The following is a 13,852-nucleotide window of genomic DNA, read 5'->3' on the forward strand; positions in this document are numbered from 1 at the left end:
TTCCTGAAGTTCATAGGATAATTGATGATTTGTACGATAAAAACACATTAATAATAGACAACGACAATATTTGAAGGAGACTGTGAACCACGGGCACGTAGATTTTACATCCTGCCCAAAATTCATAAGGATCCAAAAAGTGGACAGTGCCCTTGAAATTCCTCCAGGTAGACCTATCGTCTCTGACTGTGGAAGCGAGACGTATCAGACCGCCAAATTTATTGATTATTTTTGACTCCACTGTCGATGAAGCATCCGGCATACCTTAAAGACACGTATCATTTCATTAGCATAATTCATGGGTTAAAAATTCCGGTGGAGTCCTTCTTTTTCACTATAGACATAGACAGTCTGTACACGAATATAGACATCAGGGCAGGACTGTCTACTGTCTAAAATGTTTTCCTAAAGTACCCAGATCCAAACAGACCGGATAATGAATTGTTACAGCTTCTAGAAATCAATTTGACCAAAAACGATTTCGAGTTCAATGGGGAGTATTTCTTACAAATTAAAGGCACGGCCATGGGCAAAACGTTTGCCCCAGCCTACGCAAACATCTTTATGGCAGATTGGGAGGAGAAAGCCCTGAACAAGTGCCATAAGAAACCTCTCCATTATCTCAGATATCTTGATGACATCTTTGGAATTTGGACTTATACAAAAGAAGATTTTGCAGATTTTATCCAAATTTTAGATACCCATGATCCGTCGATTCGGGTAAAGTTCGAAATAGGTGAAAGATCTATCAATTTTCTAGATACGACGGTGTATAAAGGGGAATCCTTCAATTCGGACCAAAATTGGACATCAAAGTTTATTTTAAAGAAACGGATACACATGCTTTATTATTTAAAACCAGTTTTCATCCAAAACACATCTATAGAGGATTAGTGAAATCACAATTTATTAGATTTAAACGGATTTGTACAAAGGAAACTGACTTTCGGAAGCTGTAACAATCCTCTGTAGGGCTCTAAGGAGCCGGGGTACTCGAGACCCTTTTTGAGACAATGTCTCAAAACCTTCCAGATCTCTAAACAAAGAGAACAGAAGAACATTGTTCCATTAGTTACTGATTTTGCAACCATGACTGGAAGGCTACATCATAAATTTAAGAACAATTACCAATTCATCATCAAAAACTCGGGTCTATTACAGGATTATTCGGTCATTTCGGCATATAGAAGACATCAAAATTTGAAAGACATTCTGGTAAGAGCAAGATTACCACCTATACAACCATTTGAGAAAAAGAATACCCTTTCAGGAATGTTTGTGAGACTCAGATTTGTGCGGAATAGAGTGAAAAGACTATTTTTGAAATCAAACAGAGGTTCTCACCGCGACACGACCAATTGCATTTATCTCATATTTTGTGCAAAATGTGGTAAACAATACATTGGACAAACCAAAAATTCAATCCTGACTCGAATGACCCAACATAGATTTAATGTGAGAACCCAAAAAATGTTCACATTCCGTTAGTTCATCATTTTATTTCTCATGGCTTACAATCAGTCAGAGTGTCGGGAATCCAAAGCAACTCTTCATGGACGGAATTAGAGAGAAAGAAATTGGAAAGACGTTGGATCTATTGGCTAGATACCAAACAACCTCATGGCTTGAATATCAAAAACAATTGAAATCTTAAGGAATATTAAGCCCCACCCGCAAACTGAATCCTAACCCTAACCAATTTGGCCCTAACCCCACCCACTTGCAACCTGATTTAGCCCAGACCCCTTAAAATTAGCCCCAACCCTTGTTCTGGCCCTAACCCTAACCACTCCACTAATCCGGCCCTAACCCTAATCACTTAACCCTAATTTGGCCCTAACACTATTCTTTAATTAAGCCCCAATCCACATGGTAAACCCTAACCTTAACCACTTAATATGGTGGCCTTAAACCTAATTAATTTGATTGATAATTCATAATTAATTATTTCTTTAATTTGGCCCTAAAACCCAATTATTGGATGAAAATGATAAAAAATTAATTTCAGTTTCCATTTGGTTCTAACCCTAATGTTAAAAAACTCAATTCATTAATAACATTAAGAAATTAAAAAACACATTAAATATACAATGGTGATTAAAAAACACTATAGACATGATAAAAAATACAGTACACATAATTTACATGATTAAAAATTAATTACAGGGTTAAGAAATGAAAATCTATTTAAAAACATCTTATTGCCAGTGAGGAGTGGTTAAAAAATGCATTTGTGAAAGTTTTATCCAAAAACTAAGAACGACACGGTAAAAACTAATTTGACTTTCTAAAACTAAATTCAAACTGACAAAAAGTGGGAGGGTATAAGTAGAGGTGGAAGGCACTCTCTGCTCATTCCACTCCAAACCATCGGACAGAGCAGACCGCTGAGAGCAAGCCTGTTTTTTCTTTGTTATTGTGTGTGCCTAGGCCTGAAGAAGACCTTCACAGGTCGAAACGTCGCCGCACCTGCAGGCACACAAATTAATATTCATTTGGCCTTTTGTAATTTTATTTTCTTTAAAACCTAAAAGGTTTTTTTTCAAAACCAATTTATTTTTTATTTTCTTAAAATTTTTTTTTTTTCTTTAAAAACTAAAAGGTTTTTTTCAAAACCAATTCATTTTCTTTTCTTTTATTTATTTCTTTAAAATTTAAGTTAAAACTTACAAATTTAAGTTAAAAATTTTAATTTAAAATTTGGTAGAAAAACCAATCTAAAAACACTCGCCTCCATCCAACTCACCATGGTTGGATGGACTTCAGACTGGACCCTGGTGCGTTATGGCAAACGCCGTGGACAAGCCGGGGTCCAGGCACCTACCGAGGATGGCCGTGCACCGCCCGCCTCCAATTGGAGGAGGGGCCCAAACTCTCATCCTAACCGGCCTGCGCCTCCCTTCGGTACCTCAGCCAGATATCTGGGACCTCAATCACGGTCCTACGCTTCAGTGACCCGACACAGACCTTTTGGTTCAGTTGCCGGACCACAGCGCTTGAACCAAGGCCGTCAACAGCAACCCACGGACCCGAAATTTGCCAAGTTGGTCAGACAACTTCATTCGGTCATCAAATTGGTCCATCATTTGCAGAACGTCTCACAGAAACCGGGAAACCTGAACCCGTCATGATCTCTCGCATGGTCGAGAACCTGTCCACCGTGATTAAGCCTGCATGCCCCAATCAAAAAACCAAAGACTTGATTGAAGGCAATGCCAGGAATTGGGGACATACCACACTGATCATTCTTGAGGATCATTATACGGCCATGCTGGAAGACGTTCTGTCGGAGCTCAGTGGGACTCTGCCATCTGACTGGCAAACGGCCTTTGAGGTAGCCACCAGATGGGCAAAGAAAAACTTGCCCCGAATCACCCAGGAGGTGATCGACCATGCGGAGGCATTGGTCACAACATGTACCGAGGTGGAAAAGGACCTCGAAACAGAACCCGCACAAGCTCCTCTTGACACAGAACAACAGACAGAGGACGTACAACAACCACCACAACAGACACGACCACAAAACAAACACAAACACGTCCTCCACAAGCCAAAAAACAGTTACCATCAGTGCCCCACGGACCTCAAAAAAAACAGACAGTGGGAACTATGACTGATGGGGTGTCAGATTGGACACCAGAGCCCCCAAGACGAACAGGCTGGACCAAGTGTTCAGGCTGCCCCACTCATGGAACACAGTGACCCCAGGCCCCAAAGACAGGGAAGGAGGGCCTCCGGGGTGGTGGTACCGGAAGACAGTTTTCATTTTGACATAGTGGACATTGGGGAGGGATAGAGCGAACAGAGTGGCGCTCGTGAACAACGCCCACGGCCACAACTTGAGCCACTGGGTGATGAGGAGGATAACAGGCTGGACAGCACTCCTCCGATGATCCCCACTGTTGTTGGTTCACGTCCCAAACCGGGAAATTCAAACAGCCATCAAGTGTCAGCGATGGTGCACCTGGACCCCACTGCGCACCAGGATTCACCTGACTTGGAGTGGAGTCCCTTGTTTGATGATGGCTCAGGAAGGGATTTCACGTCCACTCCCATGCAATTTAAAAGTAAGGTCACGCGACACATTAACACAGATAGGAAAATGGTCGATTGGACCTTGAGTGTCAACAAAAGTGGTTGATTGTAGGGGATTCAAACCTCGCCAGGATTCCCCATTCACAATTCGTGACCTTCAGATTGATAGTTATCCTGGGGGTAATTTCAGGCATGCCCAAGCCTTTATCTCAACTGCAACATCCCAGGTGACAGTGGAGAAGGTGGTCCTCGCATTTGGGATTAACTGTAGGTGGCAGAAACCAAAACAGACTGCCATCAAACAGATGCAGGCAGCAGTAAGGGCAGCCAAACGCCAGTTCCCTTACTCTGAGATATGGGTCCCGGTTATCAACCATTCCACTCTCTTGTCCAGTGAGGAACGGACCAATCTCCAGATTCTGAATGGCCACATTCAGCGAAACCTGCCATTCATTCCAGCCTTGGACTACAAGTACTTCCGCACTGAAAGTGATTGTGTGCACTGGACGAAGGAAACGGCCGGGCAATGTTGGACCATTGGGCAACTTATTTAAACTTAAACCCCCGTTAAGCCCCTTACAGGACGGGAATGAGGGAGTAATGCCCCTTCTCTCCCATAATGTAATGGTCTTAGCCAAAAATTTTACCTTGTCGGACACGCAAAAGTCTCTCCTCAACAGAGGTTTGACCTTTGTCCCGACAATGGACTTCAATTGGAATCAGAGAACCAAATTTGAATTGGACATGCAAAATTACCACGGAGACTCAAATTGGCGGCATACTTCAGGAATTCAACGAAACAGCAAAAGGCCTCATTCCCCATGGCTAAATCCCATTGGACACCGCCTGCAGAGAAACTGCCACCTGAAATCAATTTTCTTATTAAAAAAGATCAAAAAGATTTTAACAAACACTTTAAAAACTATACAGAGAAACCAAATTTATTACCAGAAGAACAGGACGAATTAAAACAATTAATGAAAAATAAGCACATAGTGATTAAACCTGCCGATAAGGGCAGTGTGGTGGTGATCTCGATCGGGATCAATACATCAGGAAGTTGATCGCCAATTAAGTGATAAAACTTATTACACCAAATTAAAAGAACCAATTTATTTAAAACCGTTCCTGAAGTTCATAGGATAATTGATGATTTGTACGATAAAAACACATTAATAATAGACAACGACAATATTTGAAGGAGACTGTGAACCACGGGCACGTAGATTTTACATCCTGCCCAAAATTCATAAGGATCCAAAAAGTGGACAGTGCCCTTGAAATTCCTCCAGGTAGACCTATCGTCTCTGACTGTGGAAGCGAGGCGTATCAGACCGCCAAATTTATTGATTATTTTTGACTCCACTGTCGATGAAGCATCCGGCATACCTTAAAGACACGTATCATTTCATTAGCATAATTCATGGGTTAAAAATTCGGTGGAGTCCTTCTTTTTCACTATAGACATAGACAGTCTGTACACGAATATAGACATCAGGGCAGGACTGTCTACTGTCGAAAAAATGTTTCCTAAAAGTACCCAGATCCAAACAGACCGGATACGGAATTGTTACAGCTTCTAGAAATCAATTTGACCAAAAGCGATTTCGAGTTCAATGGGGAGTATTTCTTACAAATTAAAGGCACGACCATGGGCAAAACGTTTGCCCCAGCCTCATAAACATCTTTATGGCAGATTGGGAGGAGAAAGCCTGAACAAGTGCCATAAGAAACCTCTCCATTATCTCAGATATCTTGATGACATCTTTGGAATTTGGACTTATACAAAAGAAGATTTTGCAGATTTTATCCAAATTTTAGATACCCATGATCCGTCGATTCGGGTAAAGTTCGAAATAGGTGAAAGATCTATCAATTTTCTAGATACGACGGTGTATAAAGGGGAATCCTTCAATTCGGACCAAAAATTGGACATCAAAGTTTATTTTAAAAAACGGATACACATGCTTTATTATTTAAAACCAGTTTTCATCCAAAACACATCTATAGAGGATTAGTGAAATCACAATTTATTAGATTTAAACGGATTTGTACAAAGGAAACTGACTTTCGGGAAGCTGTAACAATCCTCTGTAGGGCTCTAAGGAGCCGGGGTACTCGAGACCCTTTTTGAGACAATGTCTCAAAACCTTCCAGATCTCTAAACAAAGAGAACAGAAGAACATTGTTCCATTAGTTACTGATTTTGCAACCATGACTGGAAGGCTACATCATAAATTTAAGAACAATTACCAATTCATCATCAAAAACTCGGGTCTATTACAGGATTATTCGGTCATTTCGGCATATAGAAGACATCAAAATTTGAAAGACATTCTGGTAAGAGCAAGATTACCACCTATACAACCATTTGAGAAAAAGAATACCCTTTCAGGAATGTTTGTGAGACTCAGATTTGTGCGGAATAGAGTGAAAAAGACTATTTTTGAAATCAAACAGAGGTTCTCACCGCACACACCGACCAATTGCATTTATCTCATATTTTGTGCAAAATGTGGTAAACAATACATTGGACAAACCAAAAATTCAATCCTGACTCGAATGACCCAACATAGATTTAATGTGAGAACCCAAAAAAATGTTCACATTCCGTTAGTTCATCATTTTATTTCTCATGGCTTACAATCAGTCAGAGTGTCGGGAATCCAAAGCAACTCTTCATGGACGGAATTAGAGAGAAAGAAATTGGAAAGACGTTGGATCTATTGGCTAGATACCAAACAACCTCATGGCTTGAATATCAAAAACAATTGAAATCTTAAGGAATATTAAGCCCCACCCGCAAACTGAATCCTAACCCTAACCAATTTGGCCCTAACCCCACCCACTTGCAACCTGATTTAGCCCAGACCCTTAAAATTAGCCCCAACCCTTGTTCTGGCCCTAACCCTAACCACTCCACTAATCCGGCCCTAACCCTAATCACTTAACCCTAATTTGGCCCTAACACTATTCTTTAATTAAGCCCCAATCCACATGGTAAACCCTAACCTTAACCACTTAATATGGTGGCCTTAAACCTAATTAATTTGATTGATAATTCATAATTAATTATTTCTTTAATTTGGCCCTAAAACCCAATTATTGGATGAAAATGATAAAAAATTAATTTCAGTTTCCATTTGGTTCTAACCCTAATGTTAAAAAACTCAATTCATTAATAACATTAAGAAATTAAAAAACACATTAAATATACAATGGTGATTAAAAACACTATAGACATGATAAAAATACAGTACACATAATTTACATGATTAAAAATTAATTACAGGGTTAAGAAATGAAAATCTATTTAAAAACATCTTATTGCCAGTGAGGAGTGGTTAAAAAATGCATTTGTGAAAGTTTTATCCAAAAACTAAGAACGACACGGTAAAAACTAATTTGACTTTCTAAAACTAAATTCAAACTGACAAAAAGTGGGAGGGTATAAGTAGAGGTGGAAGGCACTCTCTGCTCATTCCACTCCAAACCATCGGACAGAGCAGACCGCTGAGAGCAAGCCTGTTTTTTCTTTGTTATTGTGTGTGCCTAGGCCTGAAGAAGACCTTCACAGGTCGAAACGCGCCGCATGCGGGCACACAAATTAATATTCATTTGGCCTTTTGTAATTTTATTTTTCTTTAAAACCTAAAAGGTTTTTTTCAAAACCAATTTATTTTATTTTCTTAAAATTTCTTTTTCTTTAAAAACTAAAAGGTTTTTTTCAAAACCAATTCATTTTCTTTTCTTTTATTTATTTCTTTAAAAATTTAAGTTAAAACTTACAAATTTAAGTTAAAAATTTTAATTTAAAATTTGGTAGAAAACCAATCTAAAAAACACTCGCCTCCATCCAACTCACCATGGTTGGATGGACTTCAGACTGGACCCTGGTGCGTTATGGCAAACGCCGTGGACAAGCCGGGGTCCAGGCACCTACCGAGGATGGCCCGTGCACCGCCCGCCTCCAATTGGAGGAGGGCCCAAACTCTCATCCTAACGGCCTGCGCCTCCCTTCGGTACCTCAGCCAGATATCTGGGACCTCAATCACGGTCCCACGCTTCAGTGACCCGACACAGACCTTTTGGTTCAGTTGCGGACCACAGCGCTTGAACCAAGGCCGTCAACAGCAACCCACGGACCCGAAATTTGCCAAGTTGGTCAGACAACTTCATTCGGTCATCAAATTGGTCCATCATTTGCAGAACGTCTCACAGAAACCGGGAAACCTGAACCCGTCATGATCTCTCGCATGGTCGAGAACCTGTCCACCGTGATTAAGCCTGCATGCCCCAATCAAAAACCAAAGACTTGATTGAAGGCAATGCCAGGAATTGGGGACATACCACACTGATCATTCTTGAGGATCATTATACGGCCATGCTGGAAGACGTTCTGTCGGAGCTCAGTGGGACTCTGCCATCTGACTGGCAAACGGCCTTTGAGGTAGCCACCAGATGGGCAAAGAAAAACTTGCCCCGAATCACCCAGGAGGTGATCGACCATGCGGAGGCATTGGTCACAACATGTACCGAGGTGGAAAAGGACCTCGAAACAGAACCCGCACAAGCTCCTCTTGACACAGAACAACAGACAGAGGACGTACAACAACCACCACAACAGACACGACCACAAAACAAACACAAACACGTCCTCCACAAGCCAAAACAGTTACCATCAGTGCCCCACGGACCTCAAAAAACAGACAGTGGGAACTATGACTGATGGGGTGTCAGATTGGACACCAGAGCCCCCAAGACGAACAGGCTGGACCAAGTGTTCAGGCTGCCCCACTCATGGAACACAGTGACCCCAGGCCCCAAAGACAGGAAGGAGGGCCCTCCGGGGTGGTGGTACCGGAAGACAGTTTTCATTTTGACATAGTGGACATTGGGGAGGGATAGAGCGAACAGAGTGGCGCTCGTGAACAACGCCCACGGCCACAACTTGAGCCACTGGGTGATGAGGAGGATAACAGGCTGGACAGCACTCCTCCGATGATCCCCACTGTTGTTGGTTCACGTCCCAAACCGGGAAATTCAAACAGCCATCAAGTGTCAGCGATGGTGCACCTGGACCCCACTGCGCACCAGGATTCACCTGACTTGGAGTGGAGTCCCTTGTTTGATGATGGCTCAGGAAGGGATTTCACGTCCACTCCCATGCAATTTAAAAGTAAGGTCACGCGACACATTAACACAGATAGGAAAATGGTCGATTGGACCTTGAGTGTCAACAAAAGTGGTTGATTGTGGGGATTCAAACCTCGCCAGGATTCCCCATTCACAATTCGTGACCTTCAGATTGATAGTTATCCTGGGGTAATTTCAGGCATGCCCAAGCCTTTATCTCAACTGCAACATCCCAGGTGACAGTGGAGAAGGTGGTCCTCGCATTTGGGATTAACTGTAGGTGGCAGAAACCAAAACAGACTGCCATCAAACAGATGCAGGCAGCAGTAAGGGCAGCCAAACGCCAGTTCCCTTACTCTGAGATATGGGTCCCGGTTATCAACCATTCCACTCTCTTGTCCAGTGAGGAACGGACCAATCTCCAGATTCTGAATGGCCACATTCAGCGAAACCTGCCATTCATTCCAGCCTTGGACTACAAGTACTTCCGCACTGAAAGTGATTGTGTGCACTGGACGAAGGAAACGGCCCGGGCAATGTTGGACCATTGGGCAACTTATTTAAACTTAAACCCCGTTAAGCCCCTTACAGGACGGGAATGAGGGAGTAATGCCCTTCTCTCCCATAATGTAATGGTCTTAGCCAAAAAATTTTACCTTGTCGGACACGCAAAAGTCTCTCCTCAACAGAGGTTTGACCTTTGTCCCGACAATGGACTTCAATTGGAATCAGAGAACCAAATTTGAATTGGACATGCAAAATTACCACCGGAGACTCAAATTGGCGGCATACTTCAGGAATTCAACGAAACAGCAAAAGGCCTCATTCCCCATGGCTAAATCCCATTGGACACCGCCTGCAGAGAAACTGCCACCTGAAATCAATTTTCTATTAAAAAGATCAAAAGATTTTAACAAACACTTTAAAAACTATACAGAGAAACCAAATTTATTACCAGAAGAACAGGACGAATTAAAACAATTAATGAAAAATAAGCACATAGTGATTAAACCTGCCGATAAGGGCAGTGTGGTGGTGATCCTCGATCGGGATCAATACATCAGGGAAGTTGATCGCCAATTAAGTGATAAAACTTATTACACCAAATTAAAAGAACCAATTTATTTAAAAACCGTTCCTGAAGTTCATAGGATAATTGATGATTTGTACGATAAAAAACACATTAATAATAGACAACGACAATATTTGAAGGGAGACTGTGAACCACGGGCACGTAGATTTTACATCCTGCCCAAAATTCATAAGGATCCAAAAAAGTGGACAGTGCCCTTCGAAATTCCTCCAGGTAGACCTATCGTCTCTGACTGTGGAAGCGAGACGTATCAGACCGCCAAATTTATTGATTATTTTTTGACTCCACTGTCGATGAAGCATCCGGCATACCTTAAAGACACGTATCATTTCATTAGCATAATTCATGGGTTAAAAATTCCGGTGGAGTCCTTCTTTTTCACTATAGACATAGACAGTCTGTACACGAATATAGACATCAGGGCAGGACTGTCTACTGTCGAAAATGTTTTCCTAAAGTACCCAGATCCAAACAGACCGGATACGGAATTGTTACAGCTTCTAGAAATCAATTTGACCAAAAACGATTTCGAGTTCAATGGGGAGTATTTCTTACAAATTAAAGGCACGGCCATGGGCAAAACGTTTGCCCCAGCCTACGCAAACATCTTTATGGCAGATTGGGAGGAGAAAGCCCTGAACAAGTGCCATAAGAAACCTCTCCATTATCTCAGATATCTTGATGACATCTTTGGAATTTGGACTTATACAAAAGAAGATTTTGCAGATTTTATCCAAATTTTAGATACCCATGATCCGTCGATTCGGGTAAAGTTCGAAATAGGTGAAAGATCTATCAATTTTCTAGATACGACGGTGTATAAAGGGAATCCTTCAATTCGGACCAAAAATTGGACATCAAAGTTTATTTTAAAGAAACGGATACACATGCTTTATTATTTAAAACCAGTTTTCATCCAAAACACATCTATAGAGGATTAGTGAAATCACAATTTATTAGATTTAAACGGATTTGTACAAAGGAAACTGACTTTCGGGAAGCTGTAACAATCCTCTGTAGGGCTCTAAGGAGCCGGGGGTACTCGAGACCCTTTTTGAGACAATGTCTCAAAACCTTCCAGATCTCTAAACAAAGAGAACAGAAGAACATTGTTCCATTAGTTACTGATTTTGCAACCATGACTGGAAGGCTACATCATAAATTTAAGAACAATTACCAATTCATCATCAAAACTCGGGTCTATTACAGGATTATTCGGTCATTTCGGCATATAGAAGACATCAAAATTTGAAAGACATTCTGGTAAGAGCAAGATTACCACCTATACAACCATTTGAGAAAAGAATACCCTTTCAGGAATGTTTGTGAGACTCAGATTTGTGCGGAATAGAGTGAAAAGACTATTTTGAAATCAAACAGAGGTTCTCACCGCACACGACCAATTGCATTTATCTCATATTTTGTGCAAAATGTGGTAAACAATACATTGGACAAACCAAAATTCAATCCTGACTCGAATGACCCAACATAGATTTAATGTGAGAACCCAAAAAAAAAATGTTCACATTCCGTTAGTTCATCATTTTATTTCTCATGGCTTACAATCAGTCAGAGTGTCGGGAATCCAAAGCAACTCTTCATGGACGGAATTAGAGAGAAAGAAATTGGAAAGACGTTGGATCTATTGGCTAGATACCAAACAACCTCATGGCTTGAATATCAAAAACAATTGAAATCTTAAGGAATATTAAGCCCCACCCGCAAACTGAATCCTAACCCTAACCAATTTGGCCCTAACCCCACCCACTTGCAACCTGATTTAGCCCAGACCCTTAAAATTAGCCCCAACCCTTGTTCTGGCCCTAACCCTAACCACTCCACTAATCCGGCCCTAACCCTAATCACTTAACCCTAATTTGGCCCTAACACTATTCTTTAATTAAGCCCCAATCCACATGGTAAACCCTAACCTTAACCACTTAATATGGTGGCCTTAAACCTAATTAATTTGATTGATAATTCATAATTAATTATTTCTTTAATTTGGCCCTAAAACCCAATTATTGGATGAAAATGATAAAAATTAATTTCAGTTTCCATTTGGTTCTAACCCTAATGTTAAAAAACTCAATTCATTAATAACATTAAGAAATTAAAAACACATTAAATATACAATGGTGATTAAAAACACTATAGACATGATAAAAAATACAGTACACATAATTTACATGATTAAAAATTAATTACAGGGTTAAGAAATGAAAATCTATTTAAAACATCTTATTGCCAGTGAGGAGTGGTTAAAAATGCATTTGTGAAAGTTTTATCCAAAAACTAAGAACGACACGGTAAAAAAACTAATTTGACTTTCTAAAACTAAATTCAAACTGACAAAAAGTGGGAGGGTATAAGTAGAGGTGGAAGGCACTCTCTGCTCATTCCACTCCAAACCATCGGACAGAGCAGACCGCTGAGAGCAAGCCTGTGTTTTTCTTTGTTATTGTGTGTGCCTAGGCCTGAAGAAGACCTTCACAGGTCGAAACGTCGCCCCAGACGGGCACACAAATTAATATTCATTTGGCCTTTTGTAATTTTATTTTCTTTAAAACCTAAAAGGTTTTTTTCAAAACCAATTTATTTTATTTTCTTAAAATTTCTTTTTCTTTAAAAACTAAAAGGTTTTTTTCAAAACCAATTCATTTTCTTTTCTTTTATTTATTTCTTTAAAAATTTAAGTTAAAACTTACAAATTTAAGTTAAAAATTTTAATTTAAAATTTGGTAGAAAACCAATCTAAAAAACACTCGCCTCCATCCAACTCACCATGGTTGGATGGACTTCAGACTGGACCCTGGTGCGTTATGGCAAACGCCGTGGACAAGCCGGGGTCCAGGCACCTTACCGAGGGATGGCCCGTGCACCGCCCGCCTCCAATTGGAGGAGGGGCCCAAACTCTCATCCTAACCGGCCTGCGCCTCCCTTCGGTACCTCAGCCAGATATCTGGGACCTCAATCACGGTCCTACGCTTCAGTGACCCGACACAGACCTTTTGGTTCAGTTGCCGGACCACAGCGCTTGAACCAAGGCCGTCAACAGCAACCCACGGACCCGAAATTTGCCAAGTTGGTCAGACAACTTCATTCGGTCATCAAATTGGTCCATCATTTGCAGAACGTCTCACAGAAACCGGGAAACCTGAACCCGTCATGATCTCTCGCATGGTCGAGAACCTGTCCACCGTGATTAAGCCTGCATGCCCCAATCAAAAACCAAAGACTTGATTGAAGGCAATGCCAGGAATTGGGGACATACCACACTGATCATTCTTGAGGATCATTATACGGCCATGCTGGAAGACGTTCTGTCGGAGCTCAGTGGGACTCTGCCATCTGACTGGCAAACGGCCTTTGAGGTAGCCACCAGATGGGCAAAGAAAAACTTGCCCGAATCACCCAGGAGGTGATCGACCATGCGGAGGCATTGGTCACAACATGTACCGAGGTGGAAAAGGACCTCGAAACAGAACCCGCACAAGCTCCTCTTGACACAGAACAACAGACAGAGGACGTACAACAACCACCACAACAGACACGACCACAAAAACAAACACAAACACGTCCTCCACA

This window comes from Oreochromis aureus, linkage group 10, assembly GCF_013358895.1.
Source record: "Oreochromis aureus strain Israel breed Guangdong linkage group 10, ZZ_aureus, whole genome shotgun sequence".
NCBI classification, from domain to species: Eukaryota; Metazoa; Chordata; class Actinopteri; order Cichliformes; family Cichlidae; genus Oreochromis; species Oreochromis aureus.